The sequence below is a fragment of the Lissotriton helveticus genome, chromosome 6 (assembly GCF_964261635.1).
Source record: "Lissotriton helveticus chromosome 6, aLisHel1.1, whole genome shotgun sequence".
Lineage (NCBI taxonomy): Eukaryota > Metazoa > Chordata > Amphibia > Caudata > Salamandridae > Lissotriton > Lissotriton helveticus.
Genome location: NC_136067.1, coordinates 809,185,269 through 809,198,645, shown reverse-complemented (window position 1 = coordinate 809,198,645; position 13,377 = coordinate 809,185,269). Strand labels below are relative to the sequence as shown.

The 13,377-nt window shown below is 44.9% G+C and overlaps 1 protein-coding gene across 2 annotated transcripts in view; it reads right to left on the bottom strand.

Annotated features, from left to right (window-relative positions):
- Window positions 1-13,377, bottom strand: part of ASCC3 (activating signal cointegrator 1 complex subunit 3) — a 2,002,173-nt gene that overhangs the window by 956,094 nt on the left and 1,032,702 nt on the right. The window lies entirely within an intron of this gene.

The window sequence follows — 13,377 nt, the reverse complement described above, 5'->3', positions numbered from 1 at the left end:
GTTTTGCCCGAGAGCAGTGGTTGGTTGGAATTAAACAATTTTTCTTATTTGCTGTGCTGCCTGCTATTTTTGCATTACAAACATGTTGGACTTTTTTCTCATTTAATTTACTTTAACATCATCTATTTGGCCCTCTGTGACAACCTGAACTCCAATAGCTGGTTGCCAAGAGCAAGCTTGCAAGTAATGTTATTCTACAGCTAAAAGTGAAAACAAGACATTTTACAGGTCCTTTGCTTTCTGTCAAAAAAGATGTCACATTCAAGATAAATACCGAGACACTGTTATTACCACCGCCCCAAAAGGGTTTCGGCCTTTCATTACAACCAAGGCTAAGAACTGATGAATTGCAAACTCTACCAATCATGATTGTAAACCCCCCTTTGATTAAAGGTCACCATAAGAAGACTACACTAAATATATGTTTTGTGCCACAAACTAAGCAGGCAATTAATCAAACGGCTGTAAAATATCAACATTGAAATTAGGGCTAATTCAGTCTGTCCTAGCCATGTCAGAAAATCATACGTTTCACTGGTTAACCTCTGTGAATTAAATTATGCAAATAGTTAAGGGAAAGTAATTTAGAATGTAGGGACGCGGTTCCACAGCTACAAGCTGTGTAATTAGATCTGTACTCTGCAGTTAGTGAGGCTGTGGCGCTCGTCTCTGGAATCTAAAGGTCGCGTGAACACGGCAACCATATCTTTAAATGCAGCATCGAAGCGTGCTGGTCTTAAAGAGGCGGGCCAGGGTACACCACCAACTTTTACATACACAGACAGGCAAAACTGCTGGGCCCCTTTCCCGGACAGAAGTGTAAATGGCATCTCTTCACTACAGTGTCTTGTCTAGTGACAAATAACGGAAACATAATAACAGAAAGATATTCCGAACTAAATGTAAAGGCCCTTATTACAAGTTTGGCTGTCTTCCTGTAGGACTGCAACCATGTCAGTCCCAGGAATACCGCCAAGTCTGTGCTGAACCCGCCGGATTACAAATTGAATCCAGGGTGGGCAGGCAATGCAGCGGCGGCGTCAAGGCAACAGGTGCTTGGCTCGTAGTAGAGCCTAAGCAGCATACTGCGACAGTGACAGCGCCTAGAGCACGTTTGTGACGGTGTGGCATGCATCATATTGTGCATGCCACTGAGTGTATGCACAAAGTTGCGATTCCCACACGCACATGGCCAGATTCGCCCGGGGGCCCTGTCATGGCCTGCTTACCTGCATTTCCGCCAGCCTTTTCATGGCGGGGTCCTCACCATGAAATGGGTAGTGGAAATGCAGGCCGTAGTCTGCTCAGTGGTGCTGGCATCAGCACTGCCATCATTTTCTGTCCCTTTTCACACCGCCACCGATTTGGGTTCCTGGATCCCGGCAGTGGCGGCGGTCCCCCTGCACCATCGTAAGGCGGTGGTCGGACCGTCTGGGTGGTGGTGTCAGCCCGCCACCGCAAATATGGTGGTCACAGGTCCGCTGTACTCGTAATAAGGCCCATAATCTTTTTTAAATGAATTTAATTCTGTGTTTTTCACTGGAAACTCCCTTTTTTTGGTTCAAAACTGTCCCGAAGACCATTATTCCTACCCCCTTTTCTGATGTCAAACAGTATTGCCTTGGACTTTTCACTAAAGACTTAAAGATTGAAAGTGGACTGGAATTCCACCTGCTGTTTGGAAACTGCATGCCAGCACTTTTCCATACATGTGCCATTAATGCAAAACTTTATCTTGAATTCCAGCCCCAGATTAGTGGCTCAATTTACAGAATGGGTGGAGGTAGTCAGCCGGGGTGGCAGGGAACATTATGTTTGTTACCCTGCCAGACTACTGCCTGACAAGTTTAGAGGCCACCACCAGCCCAACTGTGATATCTCTACCTTCAGAGGAACTTTGTATGAAGATACTAAACATTAGGTGGACAGCTGCGTCGGTTTCGACAGTAGCCCACCAAACTTTTTATTTTTCAAAAACAATTCCCAGAGTGGGAGTTTGGCGATGACCCATAAGCCCAAGGAGGCTTTTTTCCATGGGTATGGGGTTGTTACTTTTCTATTCATCACTGCCAGGTTATCCCTGGCAGTGGACGGCAGAAAGAAAGGGACTTCAGGCCATCAGCAGTAAACAGGGTGGTGGTCTGATGCCCTTAGTACTCCATCAGGCTGCCGGACTAAGCTTTCTGTTGACAGAACCAACAGGGGCACGGCTGAAACAAAGCAGACAGTCTACCCGACTCTAAATCAGAAGGTTGGACCAAGTATTTGGAAGAGAGGATACTCCATCACATTTGTGATGGAGTATCCTGTCTGCTAAACTGTAAATGAGGCACAAAGTCTGTTATATTTAATGAATGAAAGCATCACTCAATTAATTAATGACACAGTAGTTCTACTTCAACAGATGTGGCAGCATAACAAAAAATATATAAGTAAATAAAGCTCCATTTTTCTTATAGTGGGAAAAGTAGGGAACAGACTGGAACATCTTGAACGGCCCATTCTGAATGCCTTTCTGGATCTCTCTGTGCCCCCACACTGAAGGTATGTGATGTAAACAGATTCCCCGGACCTGATCCAACTGAGCATCATCCCAGTTAAGATGGGAGTCAATTCTGGGCTCTTCCGGACAGTTGGAAGTCCAGGCCAGTAAAGGGCAGGGTCCAAGCTCTCAAAGCACAACCCAAAGTAGAAACTCCACAAGTGGGTGAAGGGTTGATTCCTTTCAGGCAGCACCAATTCCCAAAATGGTAAGAAGGGAAACAATCGTCTTTTGATGGGTGACTGACACAGCAGCAGCTATGAATAAAGACTTCTTAAAAGATCTCAAAAATCATGTTTTCGTGCGACTTCAATGATGGGTTGTGGACTCAATACCAGTGCGGGGGGAATTCGAAGGGTTTGTGTTTTCACTTTTGAACGCAGCAGTCCAACCACCCTACACTGCCCAGTCTTCTGTGTTTGACATGTCAATTATTGCATGGTTTCTTATTTTATTGAAAATATTTTGTGTAGCACTTTGCAAAACTAGACCCATCCTCACACAATAAGCTCACACAATCAGTTCTGTGTATATTTTTCACCTGCTACAGTGCAAGGTTTCTTCTGCAGATAGCCTCAGTACATCCAGATGATGTTTAGATACCTCTACTCCCCTGAATGACATCAGCTCATTTTAGTTCCTGCATATAGAAAACATGCTAACTCTCCCTTTTTCTATGCTGTACATAGGTAAGGAGAATTTCTACAGAGAACGCTTAACAGGTAGCCATGTAATGGTGTATGTATGCATGTTAATATATATATATATATATATATATTCATACACAAAGCACCCTTTCTCAGACCACTGACCTGAAGAAGGTGATGTGTGCGCCGGCGAAGAAAACTGACTTTCAGTAGCCAACAGTCAGCCCCCACAGGGGGTAAACACTCTCCGGACACAACATGCCACACAGGATATATATATATATATATATATATATATATATATATATATATATATATATATATAGCAATTGGAATACGATTTGAATTAGAATGTTTAGGTTTTATCTTTCAGGACTAGACTGCTGATGGAACAATGGTAAACAGTCAGGACCAGTACGGTTATGTGATTCTGTGACCTCGGAGTAACTACATAACTATGGATTTACTGCACATGCAATGTTATTTCTAGACAGGTTTGACATCTCACTCAATAGGAAATCCGATTTTTTGATCTTTAGTAACTTTGATACCCCCTTTGAAAAACATACCCCAAACCCAAAGAAAATACCGAAGATAGTGTAACATTTTGTTTATATGGGTTAAACACATATGTATTAGTGGGTCTGTTTATCGCTTTTAGTATATTTTTCTGCACCTGTTGCAAATTCTTAAGGAGCATTGACTTTTCGGAGACCAGGCTCCATTCAAGCCCATGGCTTTTCTGAGTATGGTGAAAATATGTTGAAATAGAAGGCAACATGTGAGTGGTGAACACAATTTAATACTGTTTGGTGGTTTAACAGTGCCTCCAATGGATGTCTCCTCTGTAGCCCCTGAGTAAACGCCATAAAATGCACTATTGCGATGTTAACAGTGCCTCCAAAGGCTTGCTTTCCTATTGATTCTCTCTCTGTCCTGGGTATGCTCCGTATAAGACTCCTTTGCGGTGACAGAGCCTGCAATGGGTTGCTCCTCTCTAGTTTCTGGGGGCACTTCTTAAAATCACTGTTCCTATTTAACAAAACCTATATTCATAAATAATTGCATGAAAAACTGTGTATAAATGACAAGAAAACGAGTTCACAAACAGCATGACAACAAGTAAATATATGCATGGCAATGTTATTAACAATAGCGAAGCAGACCATTAACTCAAGGACATATTAATAACACCCAAATATATAGCTAGCAAGAAATTGTCACAAAATGTGCATGACAAATTACTACAAATTGTATTAAAAAGAATGGGAAGCATCACGATTACCTAAGCATTAAATACTAATTGTATGTATTTATTTATAAAGTTTTGTATAGCGTGAACAATAATATCAGTATGTGCTCGGGTGACACACTATGCGTGTAAACTGAAAAGGCTATTCGTGCTTTAAACCCGATATAGCCTGATTCTTGCGGGGATGTCAGGACACAGATATATGCTTAAAATGGGAAAATGGCCCTTATTAAACCCGCAACCTACACGAAGGAAACCAGTCAAGCATATTGGTTTTACTCCTGCATTACTGTGCTCCACAAGTGTACAATTATGCAGTAGTAAACCCACAAAAGGGGAAGGGAGTGGGAGATTCAAGGTGTGGCTTGCCTTTGTAAACCTTTATTTATAATTGTTGGCATTCGTGTACATTAATACATAACATTGATAATGGCGGGGCAATTACACAGTTGGCATTTCGTTTAACACCACCATGTACACAACATGAATTAATAGATAAAGGACATATACTCTCTGAATCTCGCAACCAAAGGGGCCTCATAGATTAGTGGTCGGGGTACGTTGTCGAATATAGCGGATAAAGGGTTCCCAGAAATCACGAGGTCCAGATCTCAAAGGCATTAAGTCCCAATAATTGGACAACTCTTCATGGCAGTAGACAATGTTGTTTATCCAGTCTCTTGTTTTAGGCGCCAGGGCACCACCCCAGCACATTGCAACCCTGCGATGGCGAGAAGTAAGGTGTGGCTTGCCTTTAGAGTTTATGAACACGGAAGGCAAGATGGTTTCTAAGGCAATGGGGGGTCACTGGCAACTCACTCAATATTTGTGGTCAATGAACTGGAATGCTAATGCACCATAACCCTTCCGATTAAATCGGTTAAATCGTTGATAGTAAAGAACAGAGATGTCATGGGACTTTGTCAAGCGAGCTGCTTGGATAAACTCCCATCAAGAGATTCCTGCACCAGGTAGAGACCCTTAAATGTGCCTCTGGTTGATTGCAAGCTAATCCAGGCCTCTGTAGCTATTAGATACATGGTCAAATGTATGCAGACCTCTAACAATTCTCCTGAACTCTCTGGAACTTGCTAACTTTGCTTGGGGGTCTAAAACCCCATTTTGACCACCAGCACTTCAACTGGGGACCCCAGAGTCCACAATTCACAACGCACTGAAGCACTGCAACACCCACCAGCTGAAGGGGGTGTGGCTGCCATCACCGATGCGCTATAAGCTCCCCTGGTTATCCGGGTAACTAATCATTTGGCCAGTAGAAGACCCAGGTAAATGAAACAGGAAGTGGCCTTGTGTTTTTGGTCCCTGTGGTGCAGGCCCAAAAGGCATATCTCCCACTTGTATAAGGAGGGGTGTCCCATGCGGTTTGTTAGGTGTCTGGTGACTTCAAGCCAGCACTGATGAAGAGATGGGTAGGCCCAGAGCATGTTTAGAAGACCAGCATCAGCAAGCTACAGCAGGGACACACTGCGTCGATGAGCTGGAAATATTGGTTTATCTTCTCTGCGGTGGGGTAGGCTCTGTGGAGTACATGGTATTGAATAAGATGAAAGCGGGCATTGCGTGGGGCAAAGGCCAGGTATTCCAATATAGCAGTCCACTCCTTGTTGGTGCAAAGACGGCCCAGAACTGTCTCCCAATGCCAGCATGGGGGAATAAGCAGCATCGCCGTATGTGTGCGTAGAGTCAGAAAGCAAGAATGTCAGATGCCGCTCTGTTCCCATGACATGGAAGTACTGGATTGTGAGGTGCATCAGGCGTTCTTGTTACAGCTCCCGCCAATGCCCATCCAATGCCCCAAGGAGAGAATTATAGAGCAAGAATTTTCCAGGCAAAAAGCCTGCTTCTTCAATCAGAGATTCAAGGGGGATAAGGAAGCCGTTGCGGTATAAATCCTGAATGGTGTGTAGGCTTACCTAGTGCCCCTACGCTGGAGAGGTGACCCGCCCTTCCCTTGGTGTAGCCTGGCGTGGTGGTGCTGAGGCGCTGGGTCACCGTAATAAGGAAGATGCTCCATCTATAGCATTGCTATGCCACTCGTATAGCACTAGAGCCTGGTGTCTGTGCCCTACAGCAGGAACAAAACGGGTGTAAGACTCCAAAATGGGAAGGCAGTGGCAGTATTGGTGGTCTGAAAGACCACTATCCACCAGGCCACCCACTGCAGTTGGGAGGCCAGCTAGTAGTGCTCAAAGTTCGAGACAGTGAGTCCACCCATGTTCGTAGCCAAGTAGAGTCTATGCAGCGCCACCCTACAGTGTGTATTGTGCCAGAGAAACTCCCTCGTAAGCTTTTCCAACAATCGAAAAAAGGATTTTGGGACATACAGGGGAAGGTTAGCGAAATAATGTAACAGATGGGGCAGCATCACCATTTTGGTAAGCACAATGCGAATAGGCCACGGATAGCGGCAGTGATTGACAGAATCCCATCTGTGCATTCAGTGAGGATATCGCATGGGTGAGGATGTCGTCAAACAGATCGGCAGTCTTGTAATAGACACGAGCGCCCAAGTAGTGAAACATCATGGGTTGCCATGCCAAGTGAGTACCATTAAGACAGCAAAGGTGGGGTGGCGGAGGGGGGGGGGGGGGGGAGTTCAGGTGTCGCGTCACTGAAGGGAAACAGGCATGACTTGGTCCAATTAACCCTTAGGCCTGAAAGCATTGCAATCTTGTCATAACTGAGTGCTGTCAGCAGAGATTGCATGCATGCCCCTAAGGTACAGGAGCATGTTATCTGCATACAATGAGACTGAGTGCAGGCCGTCGCCCAGTGGAATCTCCCAGTTCTCAAGTTGCCCCAGTACTGGTACAGAAGTATCTATACCTGAGCATGATTTTGTAAAGCAGGTTACCAAGTTATATGATTCTAATAACCAGCTACTTTATGAATGTAGCCCTAGTATACAACTAGCCCGTCCAGCAAGTACTGAAGAACTAACATTTTCTCTTGTGGACCTTACTTCAGCAGTAAACAGATGCACAAGTTATAGAGCACCGGGACCAGAAGGGGTTCTGGTTGACCTTTTTAAAGACAACGCAGAATTCTGGGACCCTATTCTGGCGAATGTCCTAAGGAGTGCGATTAGTGCTGCATCCCCCCAAATTTTGGTCGAGTGCGACTATCGTCCCAATCTTTAAAAAGGGGACAAAAGCAACTCTCACTGTTATCCCGCGCTCTCTGTTAATCAACACTACAATGCAGATATTGAGCAAAGGTTTGCAAGACCAATTAGAAAGCTGGACAAATAAAAGTGATTGTAACACCTGCACAGCATGGTTTCAAACAAGGCCTAGGGACGGCAGACCAATGCTTGAACCTACATCTAGTATTGAGTAAATATGTGGTTGCCAAAGAGGGCTGCCTCTTTTTGGCATTTATGGATTTAAGTGCAGCCTTTGATAACGTTTTAAATGGTAAGTTGTAGACTATGTTATTAGGCAAAAGTGCAAAACCCAAAATTGTTCACCTCCTCTCCCAGCTGCAGAAAGATGTTGAAGGCAGGATCAGGTTTGGACCGAATGGGGAATGCACCCCTTACATAAAAATGTGAAAAGGGGTCAGGCAAGGTTGTGTGCTGGTCCCCTTTCTTTTCAGTTTTTATATAAATGGGCTAGAGGATTGCTTGACTGAAGCTGAACCTACTGGGAGGGGGGCACGCCAGCTGCCTGTACTTATGTATGGAGACAATTGCGTGCTGAAGTCCCGAATGGGAGGTCACTTCAGAAACTTCTGGACAGCTTTGTGGCATTTATGTCCGATTTGGAACCTAAATCTTATGCCATGGTTAGCGGACAACCGTGCGGCAGGCTAACTCCCTTCCATATCGGTGGCACTGCGCTTAAATGTGTCCCAATATTTTCATATCTGGGGTCCCATGTGACAGCAGGAGCACTTGGATTCATTTGAAAGGTGCAAGGGTCAGGCAGTTTCAGCAAGCATTAGCTCCTCTATTCAAATGAGACTCTAAGCTTGGGTCCATGCCCTTAGGCACAGCGACCACTATATACAAAGCTAGACCTATAACCATTGCCACCTATGGCACTGGTGGCACACTCATTGTGTACCAATCCAGATCAGTGAAAATACATTTTCTCGCTAACGTCTGTCCCTCCCCTGTTGCATTCCCTCTATAATAATGCATGAGGAATTCGGACTACACTATTTGAGAGATGTAGTAAGGATAGCACCTATTCTGCTCTGGCTGTCAGCCTGGTCTAGGCCAGAAGCAACATTGACACATTCAGTGATTAGCAACTGCTTAGTTATGTCAGGGACATACACGATTAAATGGCTTAGGTATGTGAAAAATTAACTGTGAGCAATAGACAGGGCAGAGCTGTTCACGCACCCAAAGTGTATTCGGATCAGACCACAGGTAACAAGCATTGGAAATGCAATAGGTCTCGCACCATTAGAGTTAGTGCTTTTAGAATTGTTTATGGGTTTTTTTTGTAAATGTTTAGCATTTTTGTTTCCTGTAGCCAATGCTAAAGAATTACAAATAAAAAAAGCCATAAACATTTCTTAAAGCTCTAACTGAAATGGTCTGAGACCTATTGCACTGTGTGAGGGTGAGGGGTTGAGGATGAGTGAGGGTGAGGGTGAGAGTGGGTGAGGGTGAGTGAGGGTGAGTGAGGGTGAGGGGTTGAGGGTGAGTGAGGGTGAGGGGTTGAGGGTGAGTGAGAGTGAGGGTGAGTGAGGGTGAGTGAGGGTGAGTGAGGGTGAGTGAGGGTGAGGGGTTGAGGGTGAGTGAGAGTGAGGGTGAGTGAGGGTGAGGGGTTGAGGTTGAGGGTGAGGTGTTGAGGGTGAGTGAGGGTGAGGGTGAGTGAGGGTGAGGGTGAGTGAGGTGTTGAGGGTGAGTGAGGGTGAGGGTGAGTTAGGGTGAGGGGTTGAGGGTGAGTGAGAGTAGTTGAGGCTGAGTGAGGGTGAGTGAGAGTGAGGGTGAGTGAGGGGTTGAGGGTGAAGGTTTGAGGGTGAGGGTGAGTCATAGACGCCACTGCTACCAGTCAGTTCCCCTCCACAGGTCCCGCTTCATGAGGCCGGTGTACTGTTGTGGTATAACTTGGCTGTGGAAGTAGGCTTTTCTGGAAGGGCGGATTGATGCGTTAGGGTTTTAAGCACTACATTGCAGAGTGAATGACAATGTTGTGGTGGTGGTGGTGGTGGGGGTGGTGGGGGGTGGAATAGTCTAAGGTAAAGAAAGTGCGCTTGCACTAAATGTCCTCGCCAGTGTTACTGAGATGGGTGTTCTGGTGGTACACGTCATATACTCCATTCCTCGTATTTTATTTATCCCAAATAGTTGTAGGGAGCAATCTTTTATTGACCTACTTTAATTCATACATCAGCTGGCCTTGCACACATCTTTTTACATGGTGGCAGGATGCAAGTGCAGCGATCTGTAGGCCCTCAGTTTGAATCCGGCAAGACTGATTCGGAGGTGGCTAAACTCGGTAGCATTAAAGTTCGTATTAGTAGCGCCCGTCACTTAATGTGCCGAAAACTGCAGAAGGGCGGTATTAGGCGCTGTATAAAAAATACATAAATCTCCAATAATTGTGTAAATGCTGGCCGCGTTTTTTCTTCTAGAAAGGAGTTAAATCCTACGTTTGAAATAATCTAAACAATTAAACCTGTAGTGAAGTTGGTGGTTTAAACAAAGATCCGTTTGACCTCTCTCCCTCTTACCAACAGAGCTACAAACGCTACGACAGGCAATCATGAATTTCACGTGTCGTCTGGTCTGAATTGCATAGCAGGAGCGCGCCTTTGCATCCCCTGTAGTGGAAAGTTAGATATTCAAGGGGTCTCTTCAACGTGATGGCATAGTAATAATAATAATAATGCACGACTGAAAGGGAATCTGCGGTAATGCCTTAAGAGCATAGCCGATCTGGACTGGCAGTGCGCAGCATATAATTCAGCCTGTTATGCAGTGGCATTAAATATACATATTGTCGTGGAAGCGGATGCTTTCAGACATGTAAAATGGGGGTTTCTCGGTGGGGTGCTGCTCTCGCTGAGGCCCATCATACGCACTGAATAGGTGATATCTACAATGAAGTAGCTTCATGCAGACGCACTCGGGGCTGGGAGGGCAGCGAGAAACCTTGAACTGCAGGGGCAGCGCTTGTTTAGCAGCGGAGTGCTGGATGCTGCCAAGGTGAAACTGCAAGACTCAAACACACGATTAGAAGCAATTTAATCTTATTAGCAGAGAGAGAGAGTGGGGGAGGAGAGTAGGAGGAGGAGGGGGAGGAGAGGAGGAGGGGGGAGGAGAGTAGGGTAGGCACGGCGAAGGCAGAGAAGGGGAAGGGGAGGGGGAGGAGAAATGCGACACGGCGGGCAGGGGGGGGGCGGAGCGGGGGTGTGGGAGGAGTGCGCCTTGAGGGAAAATACGGCTGGGGGCAAAGCGGATGCTTTCAGACATGTAAAATGGGGGTTTCTCGGTGGGGTGCTGCTCTCGCTGAGGCCCATCATACGCACTGAATAGGTGATATCTACAATGAAGTAGCTTCATGCAAACGCACTCGGGGCTGGGAGGGCAGCGAGAAACCTTGAACTGCAGGGGCAGCGCTTGTTTAGCAGCGGAGTGCTGGATGCTGCCAAGGTGAAACTGCAAGACTCAAACGCACGATTAGAAGCAATTTAATCTTATTAGCAGAGAGAGAGAGTGGGGAGGAGAGTAGGAGGAGGAGGGGGGAGGAGAGGAGGAGGGGGGAGGAGAGTAGGGTAGGCACGGCGAAGGCAGAGAAGGGGAAGGGGAGGGGGAGGAGAAATGCGACACGGCGGGCAGGGGGGGGGGGCAGAGCGGGGGTGTGGGAGGAGTGCGCCTTGAGGGAAAATACGGCTGGGGGCATGTGCACGCGCTTTTAAGCTCAATGCGCATGCGCATTGAGCTTAAAAGTCACGGGCACTGCAAGGAATCGCCACGATTCCTTGCAAGTTGGACAAAGAGTGGATAAGCCCCCATAGTCTCGCTTGCTCGATGCGCATGCGCATCGACAGGCGAGACCTAAAAAGGGAACTTTTACAACATATAGCTGAAAAGAGGTGGGAGTGCTAACAGAGGAAGGAGGTGGTGATGGCACATTTTCCTTCATGTACTAGACCTCATATTGAGCCATATTTGCTAAAGGTGCCACGCCACCAGAGATTCTTTCTACTAAGATTTAGACTTAGTCTGGCCCATTTCTTGGTGTCCCACCCCTTTACAAGTGTTCACTGCGAAAGATCTGGTACCGTGCCAATGTCATTCAGTCACGTCTCAGTCCCAACTGCACATGTTCTTATTCTATGCGCTGTATAGTAAACAGTGAATGTGGATACTAAAGCCCCTTCTGAAGATTTTAAACATTAGGAAGAGCAAAGAGGCTCTAGCGTACCTACAATTGCTCCAGACAGATGAAGCATGTTTATCTGTATACAGATGTCTTTCTGCTGCTGTCAAACAAAGGGGAATAGTTGGGAAATAATGTTGTTTTAATGAATGTATTTCTTTTAAACTGGATTGGGAGCAAATGAATTAACAGTTGCATTGTATGTTTTTTAAATTTTTATGTAATAAAGCACTTTATCTGGAATGCATTAAGTACTGTATGGCTAATCAATGTATGCATTGTACGACTGTCATTGCCTACTTATAGATAGATTTTTACAAGTTTTTAATATTTATGTATGCTTTTATGGTTTGTTTAAACCGAATAAAGTCTTTAGAACTTGAACTAGTTTGGAGCCAAATGATTTAGTGAAACCCTTCAACAACCCTCTTCAAAAAGAAGTAACACTTTTATCGACTAGCTTACAATCCCGCTGAGGAGACACCTCTCTTAACCCTACAAACTTGACTCTATCTGCTCTTGGAAACATTTCTCTTATCACTGCCCTTGTTTTACCCTTCTATCGATTATTTGTATGTCCCTATCAATTGTGTTCTTTACCAATCTTCTTCTCAGAACCACCTTATGTATAATGCATTTTAATGGCCAGTTACCAGAAATGTTTGTTTTGGGGATTTCACCCCACAGATCCTATCTGCTACTCTTTGTATTTCCTGCTCTGCTATCAGAAATAGTCGTTTATGCTCTATATAAAAAATTGATAAATGAATAAAAAATAAAAAAAATACATGACAGTGATAGATGCTGATTTGAAACAGCATGCTACATCAATGTATAAGTACAACTTTGACGGTGGAGATGACCCCTGCCTTTGGAGGTATTTAAGATGGAGCACGAGTACTGAAAAAGTAATCCACTTGTCTAAGGGGAGATAATAAAGACTCGTCAGACTAGAACTAATTATTGGAATGTACTTATCTGCACAGTTATTTCCACCTACTACCTTAATTAAAATAGAATAATGGACCATATAATCTGGTAGAGGCAAAAACAGCTTCTTTAAATAGAGATCTGAAGATCACCCAAAAATGTGCATGTTACCACAACTCGGAATACACCTTTCTAGCTCTATGTCGCAATTAATCTTCAAAAAAAGTAATAATATAACATCTTGGAATAATGCACAACTTGTGTTGCTCTACAGCACTTGCTACCACACAATTTTCGAATTTGAAGAGCGGTGAATACAGGGTGTCGGAATGATCGCTCTCAATTACTTGCCTAAGGAAAAACAAAAAATTCAGTCTCTCCTTCTCCTCTCCAGCAGGATTTGAATTTATGCCCTTCATGGCTATCTACCATGCTCTATATAGGGCACATTTTCTGTAGAGCATGCTCCCTTACATGAGTTGAGACAAGGCTTCAGCTTTGAAGGCGTGAAGTGCAACTTAATACAACACATTACGAGTCACTGTGCTCTGCGTAAATGGTCAGCCAAAAAAAAGGCAAAAAAACTACCTTTTCAGCCTCCGCTGTAAATTACAGCAGAAAAAACTGACCACTTGACAAGGA